Genomic DNA, 19,316 nt, shown 5'->3' on the forward strand with positions numbered 1-19,316 from the left:
ACATGTTCAACAGCAGCAATTGTAATTGTAATTGTAATGTAATTGAAGTATGCAAGGAGTAATTTAATTGTAATTGTAATTTGATATTTTTAGCATGGAGTAATTGTAATTGTAATTGAACTGAAATAATGTAATTGATTCAACTCTGCTATGGTAACCAAGTAGGAAAGATAGACCTATTAACGGGTGTATGTCATGAATGTCCTTACCTGATCATTAGGTCAAGTTTTGTTGCACTAACATCCGGTAAAAGTTGCATTTATTTTTAACAAGTTGCAGAAAAAAGTTACATTTATGCATGTATAACCCATCAGCTCGCATACTTTATTATTACTATGCCCCTAAAAGCTGGCTGCTAGAGTTTAATTAGGCTAAAATTCAATGTTTAAAATACTCTTACAGTAAAAATGACGAGCTGGCCGCACAAAAATCTCCTGCTGGAGATCTCTGCCTTAGTCTGTCATTTCAACTTGCGTCACGGTTATCGCTTCTTATAAAGTAGCGAATGTACGTTTATAAACACAGTTTGAACTAACTGAGCTATCTCAAGAAACATTACAGTTTGTGCGGGTTTGACCAAAATCTGATTGATACTTTCTCTTCTAATTTAGTTGGGCACTGTCGTGCTTTATTGGGGTTGTTGAACGTCCAGCTGGCAGGTCAACTGTTGCATCATAGATAACAGGTGCAGCTAATACCGTTACGTCCGATGGTTATGCAAATCAAAGAGAATAGAATGGAAAGCTCTGGAAGTGGTTGAAAAAAATGTTGCGAATACTTGTCCTACCGATCACTTATAAAATATGTCTATATTTCAGGCTCACAAGATACCATAAGTAAGAAGAATGATCCACCGCATCTGTTTGGCGCCAGTCATGAAGATGGATCGATCCAAGGCTGGATTATTGCACATTAGTTCGTTCATTTACAAGGTTTCATTGTAAACTATAACCATTTTATCCTGTTAAAAGTAGACATGAACAACTAGACAACATAATAATTCTATTCTGGTCTATTTTCCTGAAAATTCTACAACATACCTACATAGTAGTGTCTATCGAGCTTAGCTTGTTGTGCAGATATTTGGCATTCTCATGTAATAGAGCAGAGGTCTCAAACTCAAATGTGCTCGCGGGCCAGTTTTCCAGTTTTGACTACGCCGCGGGCCGCAGCATTTATAGGGGTATTCTATATCTTTCCAACTAGGCCTTATTTGGCGGGAATGAATTGTCCTATACTGAAAGTGAGCCGATCCAGCAGACTGACAGTAAAAACACGTCGTCAAATTGTATCAATTTGGGCCTGACACGAAAAGAATCATCACATTGATAACTATTTGAATAGAATTGTTGTTGTACTTGATATAAATTAATTATAAGATATCGACACCATATGGGCGGACAAATGTATGATGCCATCATAAAAGCTATCGGGTTATAATTTTGCAGCTACTGTGAATATTTTGAATTTACCAGATTGATAATAGAGACTGATCTGATATCAAAACATTTTTAAGTTTGGCATTGTAATTCCAATCCAGGATTCGGGTATACTTTTGATGAGTAGGCTATTAATCTCATGGCCAAATTTCTTCGAATATAAGAACAGAAAAATTATAAATATAATATAAATATATTAATGGCTGTGTCCTAGTGATTGAAATGTCGGAACGCCGAACGGCTCATTGTTGTTACAACGTTGGAGCGTACCACAACGGTACTCGGTACCTTCAAGTGGCCTTAGTAACATGGTTTAGCCACCAAAGATGGAAGTAACAGATTGCAAATGGTTGCCATAACTATACTTGCTTAGTTAGCGAAAAACCAAGCTGCGACCTTCTGATCTTCCCCTGATACGCGATTAGTTTTGTTGCGTCCATGGTTCTAACAAATTCACGGCATTCCGAGTCACTCCGAGTCTATACTCAAGTCATTTTCATTTTGCCATCGAGTTATAGCCCGAGCTGAGCAATTCTAAAAAGAGCCGGGTCCAAGTCCAACTCACAAATTTCAGTCACGAATCGTCTAAGGGTCAGGTTTTGTTATCATGAATTGGAAATGTGGCGAAATAGTGAATCTTCCTCCGCGTGGTGGCGTTTGCAATTGATGTAATAGTGAAGTTGGATGAATAGTTTCAGGCTTTCGGGGCAATGGGGGAATTTCCATTTTATAACCTGAAAATATGTATGTGAGACTTTTATATTGTCAAAATCATAAAAATCTAAAATGCCATCGCGGGCCGCACAAGATGCTCTGGCGGGCCGCATGCGGCCCGCGGGCCGCGTGTTTGAGACCTCTGTGTTAGAGCATGAACTCTGACGTGATAGGAACTGAACTTCATTCAATTTCCAAGTTTTCACAAATTCAGTAATTAATTTGTAAAACATTGTAGTTCTGATTCTAGTTTATTTTGAAAACTAAACTTGACGCTGTAGTTCGAATTTCAGTTGAAAAGAATCTAATCTAGTTCAAATTCTAATCTAATTTAGAGAAGGTGAATTTTTCTTGCCGCCCACACCTGGTTGAAAGTAACGTTGGGGTATTTCAACTGTCAAGTAACCGTGCCACAAATATTGATTTTTACTATTGCAGTGGTCCTGTTTTACTGTGCATTTCATCATTGACTTGACTTGATGGTTACATTGCAAGCTATAATTATTTCATGCTGTGTGTGAATTGCCTAATAGTGTCATGCCAGAATTCCTGATTTATTGTGCATTGCTTGCATTAAGTATCAATTTTTACATGTTTCATCTTATCACTGATTTTAATATGATGGTCTCAGATTGTCATTGGTTTTGAATACGATGGTTTCATTATTAATTCGAAAGATTTTTCAATGCTGCATGCAAGCGGTGAGGTGTGTGTCGACAATGCCAGATCAGTTAGTAATCGCTCTTACCACTGGCAATCCCTTCCCGCACATGTACATGGTACCACTTTTATCCTATTCTCTTTAGTCTATTCATCAAATATATGTATTATTAGCACCACAACAACCAATTCGCAGTACATTGCAGATTTTATTTGGAATGCGTGTGGTGTTGTCACACTCACCACAAACGCTGGTATTTGACTCAGACAGCGTTATATATTGATTTCAGGTTACCGGTTCAATAGTAGGTGGACTTATACTACAGCAGGGGTTCTCAACCCGCGGGCGCATGCGAGTAGTAGTATAGATCGCTCGTGGTGTGCGTGGGGCTCTTATGGCGGGGTCGCGAGCGGCTGGAAAACCGGGGGTGGCGAGCGGCTCCTTATGCCTTATGGCGGGGTGGCGAGCGGCTATTGCGTCTTATGGCGGGGGTGGTAAGCGGCTCTTATTTCTTATGGGTGCGGTGGCGAGCGGCTGAAAAACCGGGGATGGCAAGCGGCTCTTTTGTCTTATGGCGGCGGCGGCATGCGGCTATTGTGTCTTGTGGTCGCACGGTAACCCTTTTCAGCATAGGGATAGCTCGCACGCGGCTTCGTTGTTGGCATGTCGTACTTCGTGTTGAATATGTATCAAGTAAATAGTCATGTGATTGGTCCTTAGGTAATGTGTATATTCCAAATTACGGCGAGTACGACAATGATATATCGTTATTCTTATGGACGCGGCGATGATTCGTACTTTCAGGCATCTCTCGCGCGGTGTTGAATATGTACGAGTCACCAACAATAACCGCGCGGACGGAAACGTGGTTTGTTGTGAGGATTAAGCAGTGCGACCTATATTTCGAATAACCTGTGCGCTGAATTATTTCTCGTCCAGCCACTACTATCGATTATTACACTATTCCATTCAGTGCGAAATAGTTTGATCGTAAATTATTATATATGATGTCGTAGTTTAGTCGTATCAAATGACCGATCGTGTTCTCTTTCCTCGCTATTGATTGCTACCTGAATAATATTTTCGGTTTATTCACACCGCTGTTTCGCCCCTACAGAATAGTCTGCTGTTCATAGCCACAGATTCATCGCGATACCACAATTTTCACACCTCGACCAGTAGAACAACACCGCGCTCACCCAGTTGTCGAATCAAGTAGGTCAAGCATTTCTTGTGAATGGAAATATTGTATTGCGATATACAAATATGCAAACTATTCTTTCAATTCGACAAGTCTAGTTAACGGATCGATTTTCAAGCTGCCGACACAGTTTTTAACACGAGTGAGTTGATATTTCTTCCCGGGTACGAGCGAGGCTTTGTTCCATTGATCCAAAACCACCTCACCAGTATCATCCTTCAATGTAAAACTGTATAATTTCAACTCCTTTCCGGCACCAGAATTGATCATCTTCTCCTCTCGAGAAACACAAGTAGCGGCGATCGAGACGTATTCATCTTTATTTCCGTATACCGATTCACAGGTCAATAATGGGTATTCTTCAGTCGTATGTCTCGATTTTCCATGTAGAGTTACTGACGAAGACCGTCCCAGTAATACAGCAGGTTTTTCGACGGCGATTCGAATATCAACAATAACCGCGTTCACAAACCAACACTTCAAAAATGTGTGAAATATTTGTAAAATCCTGCGATCGCTGACAAGATAATGTCTCGAACATAACCATCTTTAGCGACTTGGTGTTACAGACATACCGATCGCTCACAAGGTAATATTTCCGCAATAAGTTTGTCACAGAGCCGGCGCAGACGGTGATTCGTAAACCAACAATTTGACACTTTCTGGCGGTCGCTATATGTTTGACACTTCGGAACGCGGTTGACTTTAGTTGTATGATAAGAATCATGCGAAAATACAAGTAACGTGTCAATTTGTCAACTTGAAATGAAACTTACTACACAGCTCAAGTTGATTCGTATCTGAATGTGTTAATTCGGTACAATTCTAATTATTTCGAGAAATATTTTTAACGTGATCTTTTGATTCGACTGTAACCTAAATATTACTGACGCCGACTTTCAGCCACATTGAATTATTCGCCCATTCCACGCCGCTGTTTTCACACCTATAGAATGAATACCAACTATAACTCTACAAGAATCAAGAATCACAAGTATGCGCATTATACAGTTATTGTCTTTATCAACATGAAATCAAACTCTTAACAAAAACACGCGACTAATCATTTGTCAACTCTAGCATTACCAAAAAATTCAGGTATTGTTGATTGAAAATCCTTGAGTCCTCATTATCAAAAATGTTACAGTGCGGCGTCGGAATCCATTCGTGGGATGTACTAAAGGTAAATTTGGGTAATCCAAAATGAGATATCTCGACTTCGACATATTCTGAATTGAAATAGATTGACAAACATAACTTCCAACTTTCACCCAGTCACATTTCGAAATTATACGCATATTGATTTGAAACAAGTCATGAAATATTACAACTATATTCGCGATCGGACTTTCCGTTTGACAAAGATAGTTTCAAAAATACTATCACTATGACATCTCAACATTTCAACATCTCGCCATCAACAAAAGAGTAAAATACAAAAACCTCGGCAAGTCAATCCCTTTGTAACTCACCCAACCAAAACAAAAAGTATCCGTATGAAAAGTAGACAAGACTACGCGAGTAATCACTACAATCCAAAATCCATAGCAAGTTCGGTTGTATTCATATCCCTACGACGCGTCTTTTGTTTTTCAACTGTAAAAGTCGTTACTATTTTGCAAGACAAAGTAATTACTACTCGATATATTTTGTAAGACAAAAGTAATTACTACTCGGTGCGCGCAACTTGAGATTAACATATGTTTTGAGTATATGATATTTGAATGTCTGACCAACGTAGTTGAGAATTCATTTCTTACAATCGAACGCAGGTGTTATATTGAATATTATCATGATGTAATCATAAGGATTGATACTTTAGTTTGACATACGAGATTTGTAATAGTCGATCATGACTTGATTATTGAATCATGACGTAATTACACCGGTGTTGGTTATTGTGATATCAACAAACTTTTCAGGGATATTTTTAATTAACGCATCGATTTGTAAAACGAGGACTGGCATGTGCGGAAAGTTTTTGATCAGGAAATTAATCCAGGATCATTCGAATCGTGTGATCAATATTTAACCCCTTCACACCCACCATTGGAGGTGCTAAACGTAAAAAAAGAACATTGTGAAGTCTATAGATCTACACTTCAAGGTTTTGATCAGCACAGAAGCAATTGTAATACCTTTACCGATGCGTCCTATTCAACAGACTTGGTTAATACAAACTCATGTCAATAATAAAATCACAGTATGTGCTACACTGAAATCTACAGAAAATGTCTTTGTATTGCTGCTCGTAGTAGTGATATCGATTTGAACCTCCAGAATAATTGTCATCATCTAACCAAACTACTGAAATTCGTTGTCAATTTGTCTGATGTTCACTGAATGCGTACTAGAACTATTTGCGCAACGCACACGATCAAAGAAATTGGAAATTTTCCCATTGTCATTCGTCAAAGTAAATACCATCACAATACTCTGTCACTAAAAGACGTTACTTGTATGTGGTTGAATCACCGGTAATTAACTAGCTAAATCAAACCCCTCAGAAATTTCACACACTCATTGGATATTAAACAGCGCCGCTTAATCGTTGTGGGTCGTTTTTCTAAGTACAAATCATATCCACCCAACCGAAAACAATTTTCACTCACTTGGTTAATGAAGCCGAGGTCGACATTCGATATTTTGTTTGCGGGAAATACTTTGTAATAAACACACTGGAGTGGTTGAGCTTTGCCATCATCAAGCTGTCATTTGTATCGTTTAATTAACCGACATTTAGCGATTGGTGAACATACCGAACGATACACAGTCACTTTGAAATACTCCGTTGATCGTAATTTCCATCATCATAATAATCGAAGTACAATTGTTTCGAATCGCTAGTGTGGTTGAGCTATACATCATCAGACTGCCATCTGTACATCAAGAATACATCCGACTTGTAACTGGGTCGTTTACCTAACCGAGTTGTATGCACAGTTTGATATTTAGCGATTGCAGAACATACCATTTCGAAATACTGCGCTGATCTCAATTCCTTTGTCGTGATAATCGAAGTATATTTGTTTCGATTTCATAAAAACCAACTTATATATACTTAGAAGGTTGGTGCATATCGCGAAAAATAATATACCACCCATGTTGATATTGCTACTCCATTGATCGGTATTTTCAAACGAGTCGATTTTCAAACGAGTAAAATTTATTACTTGAGTTGTTCTGCTTACTATATTTAAATGTAAACTCATCCATCTTTCAAAACCACAACGAACAACGATAAAAAGTATGCAATCAAACACAACATGTTTTACTTTTGTAGGACACTAATTATTATCTCATTTCATACTAAGTTTATAAGAAAGATATTCATGACACACGAAAATATTCGCTCATGCTACGAACCTGTACAATGATTGGCACCGCTTTCAAACTGTTTCGATGTCACAAGAACTTTATTGTCTGAATGATTGTTCATGTATCTTAATAATCAAATAGTTCAATACAGAACTAGTACGAACAGAAACATCAGAGTTGTTTACACAAAAGTTTGTATGCGTGCAGTATGCGAATACCATGTGTAAGTCGAACACAATTGCGGTATCCATCCAAGTTTAGTTAACACAAATTCATTACAACGGAGTCGCGTAAACTTTCGTGAAAGAAAAGCATACCCACTTCCCAAGGGTTATGTCAATGTCATAACAATAAACCAGATACTCCAACAACAAAGTACATATGTTTTCTAGTCACGGTCCTTACATCTTTCACATAGATCAATCTACTTTGCTAACGAAAAGTGCTGAGTCATCACATGATTACCCTCACAACAAAACAGCTAGAAGATATTATCATACAAAAATATTCCTAACCCTTTGCGCACCAGTGACAAATCATACAACAAACATTTTTTGTGAGTCGAATTGTTGTTCAGTGTCAAGTCTACCTGTTGAAACGTACATTAAAACAACACAGTCACAATTCAATTAAAACCACGAATCTATTTTCATTTCGTCACATATAGAAAAATAAATTTTCTTTCCCCAACACATACTTGTAACCAATCGCTTTCATTAAACACACAACTCCATAAAAGTATTTACTTTCTACAACATAGACATTCCGATGTAGTCAAGAAATATTTTTATTAATCAAAATCATCGATTTCTGTTCACGGCGTTAGTGTGTGCATGTCATACCTGTGGGCCCCGTATTAAAACGGACACGACACGACTGAATGTAAGGGGGTAGTCTATCGCATCGATTTACATGTGGTCTTCGCTACGGTTTCAAAAAACGAATCATCCATTTTGCATTGATCGAGACCGAGCGAACCAGTTACATGTATTCGCGGTAATGATTTTGTTTGTCATATGCGAATGGTAGGGTTGCTACTCTGACAAATCAACATACAACAATCTTCTGACGATCATAATAGCAATTTCATTTTCCACCCCTTCATAGTTGTATACGCACGAAAAGTATATTGTACAACTCGGCAACTACGTTTAACAAGACCAATCACACTACCAGCGTTGAACACAAGATACCTACCCAGGTCAAAAATATCATACTGGTTTGGACAACTGACGTTTACCTGTGTAAAATTATCATTTTCACTTGGAGGTCCGCCGTTACCTAACTAAAATACCATTGTCCTTTGGGGATTTATCGTTAACCCAGTGTAACAAACCCCTTTTCGCTTGGAAATCTATTTTTTCCCTGGGTAACAAACCTTTTTCACTTGGAAATATATTTTTTCCCCGGGTAACAAACCTTTTTCGCTTGGAAATATATTTTTCCCTGGGTTACAAACCTTTTTCACTTGGTGGTCCGTCGTTTACCTGAGTAAAAATATCATTTTCCTTTGGGGGATCTGGCGTTTACCCAGTGTAACAATACATTTTCTCTTGGTCATCTAGCTTTTCCTAGAGTAACAAAACCATTTTCATTTTGAAATCTGACAAACACACCTGACAATTTGATATTTTTGTATATTGTTACAACGGATAGCGACAAAATATACACCAACAACAACTCCAATACATTTCTGTAATCACATATTCACTTGTGCTGATGCAACCCATCAAAATCATCGGTTACCCACATGCAATGTGCTGCTGTACATCGACGTTTATGTTTTTGGAAAATTGGACAATAGGCTTCGATAGTTCTGTGATGTCCGGGCTCGTGCTTTGGATTTTCCAGAGTCAAAATGTCTGAATAAAACACCTCCTTGACGATGGTTGGTATGTGGATAACGGTGTTCGGAAAACGATTGGATTTATGTCACCCATCGCGATAACAAATTCCAGGTCGAGTTTTCCTCCCGCATGTTTACTATATTGTGTCTTTATTGGTCAATGTATGTCTCGAGATTCAGTTTGAAATCGGAAACTCTGATAAAGTATGTAACCGGATCCGGATATCAACTCTGAATCGATAAACCAATGAACAATACTCAAAGTAAACATGTTACACCCTGTGTTTCCACGAAAAAATACCATCCAGACATACGTCGCGCTTGTTTGCCCACATCAGTATACGCGCAAATGGAGGTGTGTGACATTGCATGCAATGTGTTGGTATACAAACATCGATCCACAGACATTATCATAGCCGGTAGTTTTGATGTAGATCGAATGTCACCCGATAACAATACCAATAAGTCACATTGCAATGACTCTGAGTCCGCGCTATTACATCGATATTTCGGCACCGTTCACTGATTTACTCGATGGTGGTATCGTGTTGTAACATTACAAGAAAGTCATGGCCCTATCTCCAGACAGACCACCCACATCGCTAGTGACTGGATACATCGGTCAATATCCGTCGTGTTGTCGACACCGAAGTTTTCTGCTGAGACTGCAGCGTTTGACCAAGGTGAACTATCGAAGTACGGTGCTCGAAATGATTGTGATCAGTCTTTCAGTCACGATCAATGGATGTCGCTACTCCCACATAACGACTCCAGATAAATATCGTGAACAGTGATTCTACAAATCTCGGACTGATACTGTGATCCAATAAGGTATGTTTCTGTGGAATGAAGACTGTGATCGTGCACCACAATAGAACACTACCTTTCGTGATTTAACACGCAATCATAAAACACACTTTCGTAAGGGTCCAGTTCGTCCGGTGACATTTCGAAACGGTCATCACCACAAGAGATCGAGGTCGCTCTCGTCATATCGAAGAACATTTTGAAACGGCATCACCACAAGGCTATTAACGCTGCTCTCAGTTTGCCATATCGGTGGCATTTTGAAACGACATCGTCACAAGTCTATTGACGTCGATTCTGTTGGTCATGTCAATCCGTTTCACAATCCACCGTTTTTCAACTCCCCGCACCATAGTGTTACGACACAGACAAGAAGCGTCGGTGGAAATAATAAAACACGGAAAGCACACTTTGGTGTTATTTGACATGGATTTTACACCCGACGAACCTTACATTCGAGCGATGCATTGGAATGACGCTTGTATTATTGACGTAGAAGGAACAGAAATGTATCGATTTATTGGTTTCGTACATATCCAACAAAAACCAGGGTATGTGATTGTGCACGGTGAATGTCTGTGAACGCTCTATTGGTATATGCTGTATAGTTCACTTTCACCGTCGTGCGAATAACCATATATTGGTCCCATGTTTGTGTGTCTGTATGTCATGCTTCAGATTGACTCAGAGTCATTGCAATGTGGCTTATTGGTATTGTTATCGGGTGACATTCGATCTACATCAAAACTACCGGCTATGATAATGTCTGTGGATCGATGTTTGTATACCAACACATTGCATGCAATGTCACACACCTCCATTTACGCGTATACTGATGTGGGCAAACAAGCGCGACGTATGTCTGGATGGTATTTTTTCGTGGAAACACAGGGTGTAACATGTTTACTTTGAGTATTGTTCATTGGTTTATCGATTCAGAGTTGATATCCGGATCCGGTTACATACTTTATCAGAGTTTCCGATTTCAAACTGAATCTCGAGACATACATTGACCAATAAAGACACAATATAGTAAACATGCGGGAGGAAAACTCGACCTGGAATTTGTTATCGCGATGGGTGACATAAATCCAATCGTTTTCCGAACACCGTTATCCACATACCAACCATCGTCAAGGAGGTGTTTTATTCAGACATTTTGACTCTGGAAAATCCAAAGCACGAGCCCGGACATCACAGAACTATCGAAGCCTATTGTCCAATTTTCCAAAAACATAAACGTCGATGTACAGCAGCACATTGCATGTGGGTAACCGATGATTTTGATGGGTTGCATCAGCACAAGTGAATATGTGATTACAGAAATGTATTGGAGTTGTTGTTGGTGTATATTTTGTCGCTATCCGTTGTAACAATATACAAAAATATCAAATTGTCAGGTGTGTTTGTCAGATTTCAAAATGAAAATGGTTTTGTTACTCTAGGAAAAGCTAGATGACCAAGAGAAAATGTATTGTTACACTGGGTAAACGCCAGATCCCCCAAAGGAAAATGATATTTTTACTCAGGTAAACGACGGACCACCAAGTGAAAAAGGTTTGTAACCCAGGGAAAAATATATTTCCAAGCGAAAAAGGTTTGTTACCCGGGGAAAAAATATATTTCCAAGTGAAAAAGGTTTGTTACCCAGGGAAAAAATAGATTTCCAAGCGAAAAGGGGTTTGTTACACTGGGTTAACGATAAATCCCCAAAGGACAATGGTATTTTAGTTAGGTAACGGCGGACCTCCAAGTGAAAATGATAATTTTACACAGGTAAACGTCAGTTGTCCAAACCAGTATGATATTTTTGACCTGGGTAGGTATCTTGTGTTCAACGCTGGTAGTGTGATTGGTCTTGTTAAACGTAGTTGCCGAGTTGTACAATATACTTTTCGTGCGTATACAACTATGAAGGGGTGGAAAATGAAATTGCTATTATGATCGTCAGAAGATTGTTGTATGTTGATTTGTCAGAGTAGCAACCCTACCATTCGCATATGACAAACAAAATCATTACCGCGAATACATGTAACTGGTTCGCTCGGTCTCGATCAATGCAAAATGGATGATTCGTTTTTTGAAACCGTAGCGAAGACCACATGTAAATCGATGCGATAGACTACCCCCTTACATTCAGTCGTGTCGTGTCCGTTTTAATACGGGGCCCGCCGCTTTGACATGCACACACCAACGCCGTGAACAGAAATCGATGATTTTGATTAATAAAAATATTTCTTGACTACATCGGAATGTCTATGTTGTAGAAAGTAAATACTTTTATGAAGTTGTGTGATTAATGAAAGCGATTGGTTACAAGTATGTGTTGGGGAAAGAAAATTTATTTTTCTGTATGTGACGAAATGAAAATACATTCGTGGTTTTAATTGAATTGTGACTGTGTTGTTTTAATGTACGTTTCAACAGGTAGACTTGACACTGAACAACAATTCGACTCACAAAAAATGTTTGTTGTATGATTTGTCACTGGTGGGTAAAGGGTTAGGAATATTTTTGTATGATAATATCTTCTAGCTGTTTTGTTGTGAGGGCAATCATGTGATGACTCAGCACTTTTCGTTAGCAAAGTAGATTGATTTGTGTGTAAGATGTAAGCACCGTAACTAAAAACATATGTACTCTGTTGTTGGAGTAGCTGATTTATTGCTATGACATGGACATATCCTGAAGGCTTGGTTGGTTTGTTGTTTTACGAAAGATGACGCGACCTCGGTGTCGTAAATTGTGTTAACTAAACTCGGGTGGATACCACAATTGTGCTGGACTTGCACATGGTATTCGCATACTGTACACATACAAACTTTTGTGTAAACAACTCTGGTGTTTCTGTTCGTACTAGTTCTGTGTTGAACTATTTGATTATTAAGATACATGAACATCCATTCAGACAATAAAGGCCTTGAGGTATCGAAACAGTTTTGAAAGCGTCACCAATCATTGTACAGGTTCGTAGCATGGGAATGCCGAGTATTTTCGTGTACCATGAATATATTTCATCTACTTTTGGTAAGAAATGAGTTGCGTGGGGTAATCATACACAACCTACAAAAGTTAAACTTGTAGCGTTTGATTGTCTACTTTCTATCAATGCCTTTGTGATGTTAAAAGACGGCTGAGTTTGCATTTACATTAAGCGGAGAAACTCAAGTAATAAATTTTACTCGTTTGAAAATATCGATCAATGGAGTAACAGTATCAATATGAGTGGTATATTATTTTTCGCGATAAGCAACCAATCTTCTAAGCATAACTTGTCAAAAATTTATCATGTCGTAGAAACGCCGGTTGTTACGAATTCGAAAGAAATGTACTTCGATTATCACGATGATGCAAATTACGATCAATGCAGTATTTCGGAGATGGATGTGTATCGTTTGGTATGTTCACCAATCGCTAAATGTTGGTTAATTAAACGTTGCAAATGACAGCTTGACGATGTTAAAGCTCAAACACTCCAGTGTGTTTATTGCAAAGTATTTCCCGCAAACAAAAAATCGAATGTCGATCTCGGTTTCATTAATCAAGTGAGTGAAAATTATTTTCTGTTTGATGGATATGATTTACATTTAGAAAAAATGATCTAAACCGATTAAGCGAGACTGTTTCATACCCAATGAGTGAGTGAAATTTCTTAGGGGTTTGATTTAGCTAGTTAATTACCGGTGATTCAATCACATACAAGTATATCGTTTTTTTAGTGATTGAGTATTGTGACGACATTTACTTTGACGAATGACGATGGGAAAATTTCCAATTTCTCTGATCGTGTGTGTTGCGCAAATAGTTCTAGTATGCATTCAGTGAACATCAGACAAATTGACAACGAATTTCAGTAGTTTGGTTAGATGATGACAATTATTCTGGAGGTTAAAATCGATATCACTACTATGAGCAGCAATACAAAGACATTTTCTGTAGATTTCAGTGTAGCACATACTGTGATTTTATTATTGATATAAGTTTGTATTAACCAAGTCTGTGGAATAGGACGCATCGGTAAAGATATTACAATTGCTTCTGTGCTGATCAAAACCTTGAAGTGTAGATCTATAGACTTCACAATGTTTTGTTTTTTTTTACATTTAGCACGTACAATGGTGGGTGTGAAAGGATTAAATATTGATCACACGATTCGAACGATCCTGGATTAATTTCCCGATCAAAAACATTTCGCACATGCAAGTCCTCGTTTTACAAATCGATGCGTTAATTAAAAATATCCCTGAAAAGTTTGTTGATATCACAATAACCAACACGTCATGATTCAATAATCAAGTCATGATTGACTATTACAAAATCTCGTATGTCAAACTAAAGTATCAATCCTTATGATTACATCATGATAATATTCAATATAACACCTGCGTTCGATTGTAAGAAATGAATTCTCAACTACGTTGCTCGGACTTTGAAATCTCGTATACTCAAAACATATGTTAATCTCAAGTTGCGCGCACCGAGTAGTAATTACTTTTGTCTTACAAAATATACCGAGTAGTAATTAGTTTGTCTTGCAGAATATACCGCGTAGTAATTCCTCTATCTTACAGAATAGTAACGACTTTTCAAGTTGAATAAAAAAAAGATGTGTAGGGATATGAATACAACCGAACTTGTTATGGATTTTAGGTTTTAGTGATTGTATGGACTCGTGTATGTTTGGCTGTTTTTCGTACTGATACTGTTTGAGTTGGTCGGGTAACGGATTTACTTGACAATGTTTTCGTGGTTGACTCTTTGAATATCGTAAGATGGTAAGATGTCAAGACGTAATACTATTTCCGTACACTCAATTACAACAAAACATAACCCGCATTCAAATAATCCGTAAGCTACAAGTGGATTTAAAACTTGATGCTGTTTTGTGGTTAACTCAAGTCAGTAGTCATGTTTGTGTTGATTTCGGGAATGCTCATGACGAGTTGGTCGGGTAAATTAGGTAATGTGGTAGTAACTATGATCTTACCGAGTTGCTGACATTCAAATATCTATTACGCTGTAATATACGGATTTAATTGTGATAAATTATTTCTCAGTTATTGTTCAGACATTCAAATCTCGTATACTCAAAATATAATATGTCCAAGTCAAAACGTATATGCACCGATTAGTAAATACTTTGTCTTCAGAATAGTAACAACCTTTACAATCGAATAAAAAAATACCGAGCATACGAATACAACCAGGATGAATTAATTCAAATTCGTGAGTTGCAGTGATATAATCAAGTAATTGAAAACTAGATTTTTAACAATTGGTAATGTTGTGAATAATTCTTTTGAGTATGGTAAGATGTAAAAATATCTCTTTGACAAACGGAAAGCCAGACCGTGAATAGAGTTGTAATGTTTCATTACTTGTTTCAAATCAATGTGTGTATAATATCGAAACGGGACTGTGGGGAAGTTGGTAGTCATGTTTGTCAATCCTATTTCAATTCACACTATGTCAAAGTCCAAATATTTCATTTTGGATTATCTGGATTTAGCTTTAGTACACCCCGCGAATGGATTCCGACACCGTACTATAACGTTTTTGATAATAAGGACTCGAGGATTTTCAATCAACAATACTGGAATTTTTTGATAATGTTAGAGCTGGCAAATGATTAGTTGCGTGTTTTTGTTAAGAGTTTGATTTCGTGTTGATAAAGACAATAACTGTATAATACACATACTTGTGATTCTTGATTCTTGTAGAGTTATAGTTGTATTGATTCTATAAGTGCGAAAACAGCGGCGCGGAATGTGCGAATAATTCGATGCGGCTGAAAGTCGGCGTCAGTAATATTCGGTTACGGTCGAATCAAAAGATTTCTCAAAATAATTAGAATTGTACCGAATTAACACATTCAGATACGAATCAACTTGGTTTGTGCAGTAAGTTTCATTTCAAGTTGACAAATTGACACATTACTTGTATATTCACATGATTCTTATTATACAACTAAAGTCAACCACGTTCCGAAGTGTCAAAACATATAGCAAGCACCAGAAAGTGTCAAATTGTTATTTTTCGAATCACCGTCTGTGACGGCTCTGTGACAAACTAATTACCGAAATATTACCTTGTGAGCGATCGGTATGTCTTTAACACCAAGTCACTAAAATGGTTATGCCCGAGACATTATCTTGTCAGCGATCGCGGGGTTTTGCAAACTATTTCACACATTTTTGAAGTGTTAGTTTGTGAACGCGGTTATTTGTTGATCGCTTTTCGTGTCGCTGCTGAATACTGAATACTCCTGAATGTAATAGTGCTGACTGGATTAGTGTAATAATCGATAGTAGCACGCGGCTGGCCGTGAAACAATTCCACACACAGGTCATTCGAAATATAGGTCACACTGCTTAATCCTCACAACAAGCCGCGTTTCCGTTTGTGCGGCACGATATACACATTAACAAAGATTCATTCACATGACTATTTACTTGATACATATTCAACACCGGTCGAGAGATGTATATACCCGAAAGTACGAATCACCGCCACACCCATAAGAACGCATGGCGAATCACCAACACAACCTATACGCGAAAGCACGACATGCGAAAGTACGACGTGCGAGAGATGCCAATACCCGAAAGGGCGATGTGCCACCACGAGTTTTCCATGCGATGTGCGAGAGATGCCTATACCCGAAAGTGCGACATGCGAGCGCACCCATAAGAACACATGGCGAATCACCACCCCCGCCATAAGAGATAAGGGTCACCTCACCACCCCCGGTTTTCAGGCACCTCACCACCCCGCCCATAAGAGATAAGGGTCACCTCACCACCCCCGCCATAAGACACAATGGCACCTCACCACCCCCGCCATAAGAGATAAGGGTCACCTCACCACCCCCGGTTTTCAGGCACCTCACCACCCCGCCATAAGAAACCAACGCCAATGTGCGAGCGATCGACTATACTACTGACGGGTCTTGGGAATAATTGCCCGTCAAATCCCCTGGATGACTTGTCGTTCCGCGGTTCCTTCATTTTCGTGTACGGTGGCTCATAGGAATAATTGTCGGCCGTGACGTCAGTATAGTTTTCTTCTGATCCATGAGATCGTGGTGCGTATTTTAGGTGTCCATACGTTCGGCTGTGTAAAGTGACGCTTGTGGTCTGTCTCATACTATGGTACTTGGACCCTTTTGCTTTGTTGTCGACCCAGACAGTAACGAGAAATGATCTGTTATGATTGGAAATATGTGTGTCATATCGAGAATCAGAATGAATGTCGTAGTAGAAATTTGTAATAGGCGCCCCGACATAGATTAACTTAAATAAAGTAACATTATGACATAATAAGTAATTAACAAATAGCTGATTCTCAATTTCGCTCGCATCAACGTGTTAACTTCCGGTATTACGTACCTAGTAATCGGTGCAAGCAACAACTGTAGCTGTTCCATACCTATACCGCGTTCTAGCGTCTCATAAGGACAGAAAGTCCCAACCAAACAATGTATTTATGATGGGTTCTTTTACTGCTTCACGTCTGGTCAAGCGTAATCATGCCGGTGACTGTAAATAATATGTAATTTACCACGGCATAATGATTTTGCATGCTGTACATGATATACAACTTGAATCGATCTGTTGGCGAACTAATGCATCGTCCTTCTCTAACAAAGATATCGATCACGAGCTCATCGCGCACTTGTCATTCGAGGGCGACTAATTTCCCTGTAGACAATCAGTTGTGTTCGCGTGTGCCGTAACATATCCTCGACACTTGTTATGCCAACACCTCCAAACATATTTACAATGTCATGCTAAGGGTATATTAATTCGGCGGAGTGTTACCGTCAGAGAATTGCTGTGTCATCCCTTTCGAGCCTCGTATTTCCCGTTTGAACTCGGTAACTGCGAGTACGATGTCAGATTCAATTGTACGTACAGTGACGAATCGGGATAGCTCGCTTCATCGGGGATCAGTGGACTGACCTTATTTGGCTGAAACGCGCTCGGTGGTGCAATAATGGGAATGAATTGTGACAGATCATATGTGATGCGATCTATAGCCTGCTTTCGGTGAGGTGTAAAGATGAGTGGGAGATTTCGAAATCGGAATCCACTGCGACTATAGGATTGCAAAATCAAAGTCCAAAAAATCCGACTGACACGCAAGGTCCTGGTTTCTCCATATATTAGGATGGGTAAAATGTGGCATAAATCCGACTCTCAAAGACACCTGGCCGCATCCAGTCCGGGTTTAACCAACACTGATGAAATCTGCGCCGGAAACGAATCGTGACCACTCCGTCCAGACAAAACTGTTCTGTTGTAAGGGGAGTGTCGTTGTACATTAATTTGCGTACAGCGAAACTTTGTATCGACTCATTGGCGGACTTCTGTTTGTCTGTACAGGTGTTATTAGTGTAATTAGATTTGGCACCACGAGGAGCATATTGGCAAAATCACACAACGATAACAACTTTACCCGCCAACAACTCACATGGGATATATCAGAGGTCTCAAACACGCGGGCCGCGTTTTAGCCACGAGGCCGCCATCATTTTCGAAACACTAACAAGGTGGTTATTTTGTGTATCTGACGATGAAAGTACACTAAAATCACATCGAGCATAGTAGGATCCTAAATAAAATAAGAAACTTTCATTCGGCGACCTCAATAGTTACGTTTCACCTAGTTATATTACGGTTATTTTTGTAAGAAACAAGTCAAAAAGTAATATATTATCGTAAAACTCACCAAGTCTCCTTTCAGCTTCAGAAATTAAGGTGACAGCTCAGTCTGACCATTAGGCATTCGTTAGGCTATTGTGACTCATTCAACACTCACTTTGTTTGGTAACAGCGATGGTGGGCGTCTTACCTTACAGGGGCGTTTTACCCCACTCTACCCTAATATAGAGCCTATCAAGTACAAGAACAATTCTATTGAAATAGGTATAAATCCGATGATTCTTTTCGTGCCAGGTCTAAATTGATACAAGAGTAAATCAAATTTTGACGATGCGTGTTTACTGTCAGCCTGCTGGATCGGCTCGCTTTCAATAGGACAATTCACTCCCGCCAAATAAGGCCTACTTGGAAAGACATAGAATACTCCTATAAATGCTGCGGCCCGCGGTGTCGTCAAAACTGGAAAAAATGGCCCGCGAGCGCATTTGAGTTTGAGACCTCTGGGATATGTCTATGTAAATTTCATTCATATTATTATGAAAAGCTAATCCACCACGTTCACACGATAATATTTCGTACGACTCCTTTGACAGGGTTGTTTACGTTAGTATTGTAACATGGTGATCGGTGACGGTGGACTTCTAATCCAGTTCCAAAGATTCTGGGA

Source organism: Botryllus schlosseri, chromosome 11, assembly GCF_051294905.1.
Source record: "Botryllus schlosseri isolate E-star chromosome 11, Bs_hap1, whole genome shotgun sequence".
Classification (NCBI taxonomy): Eukaryota; Metazoa; Chordata; class Ascidiacea; order Stolidobranchia; family Styelidae; genus Botryllus; species Botryllus schlosseri.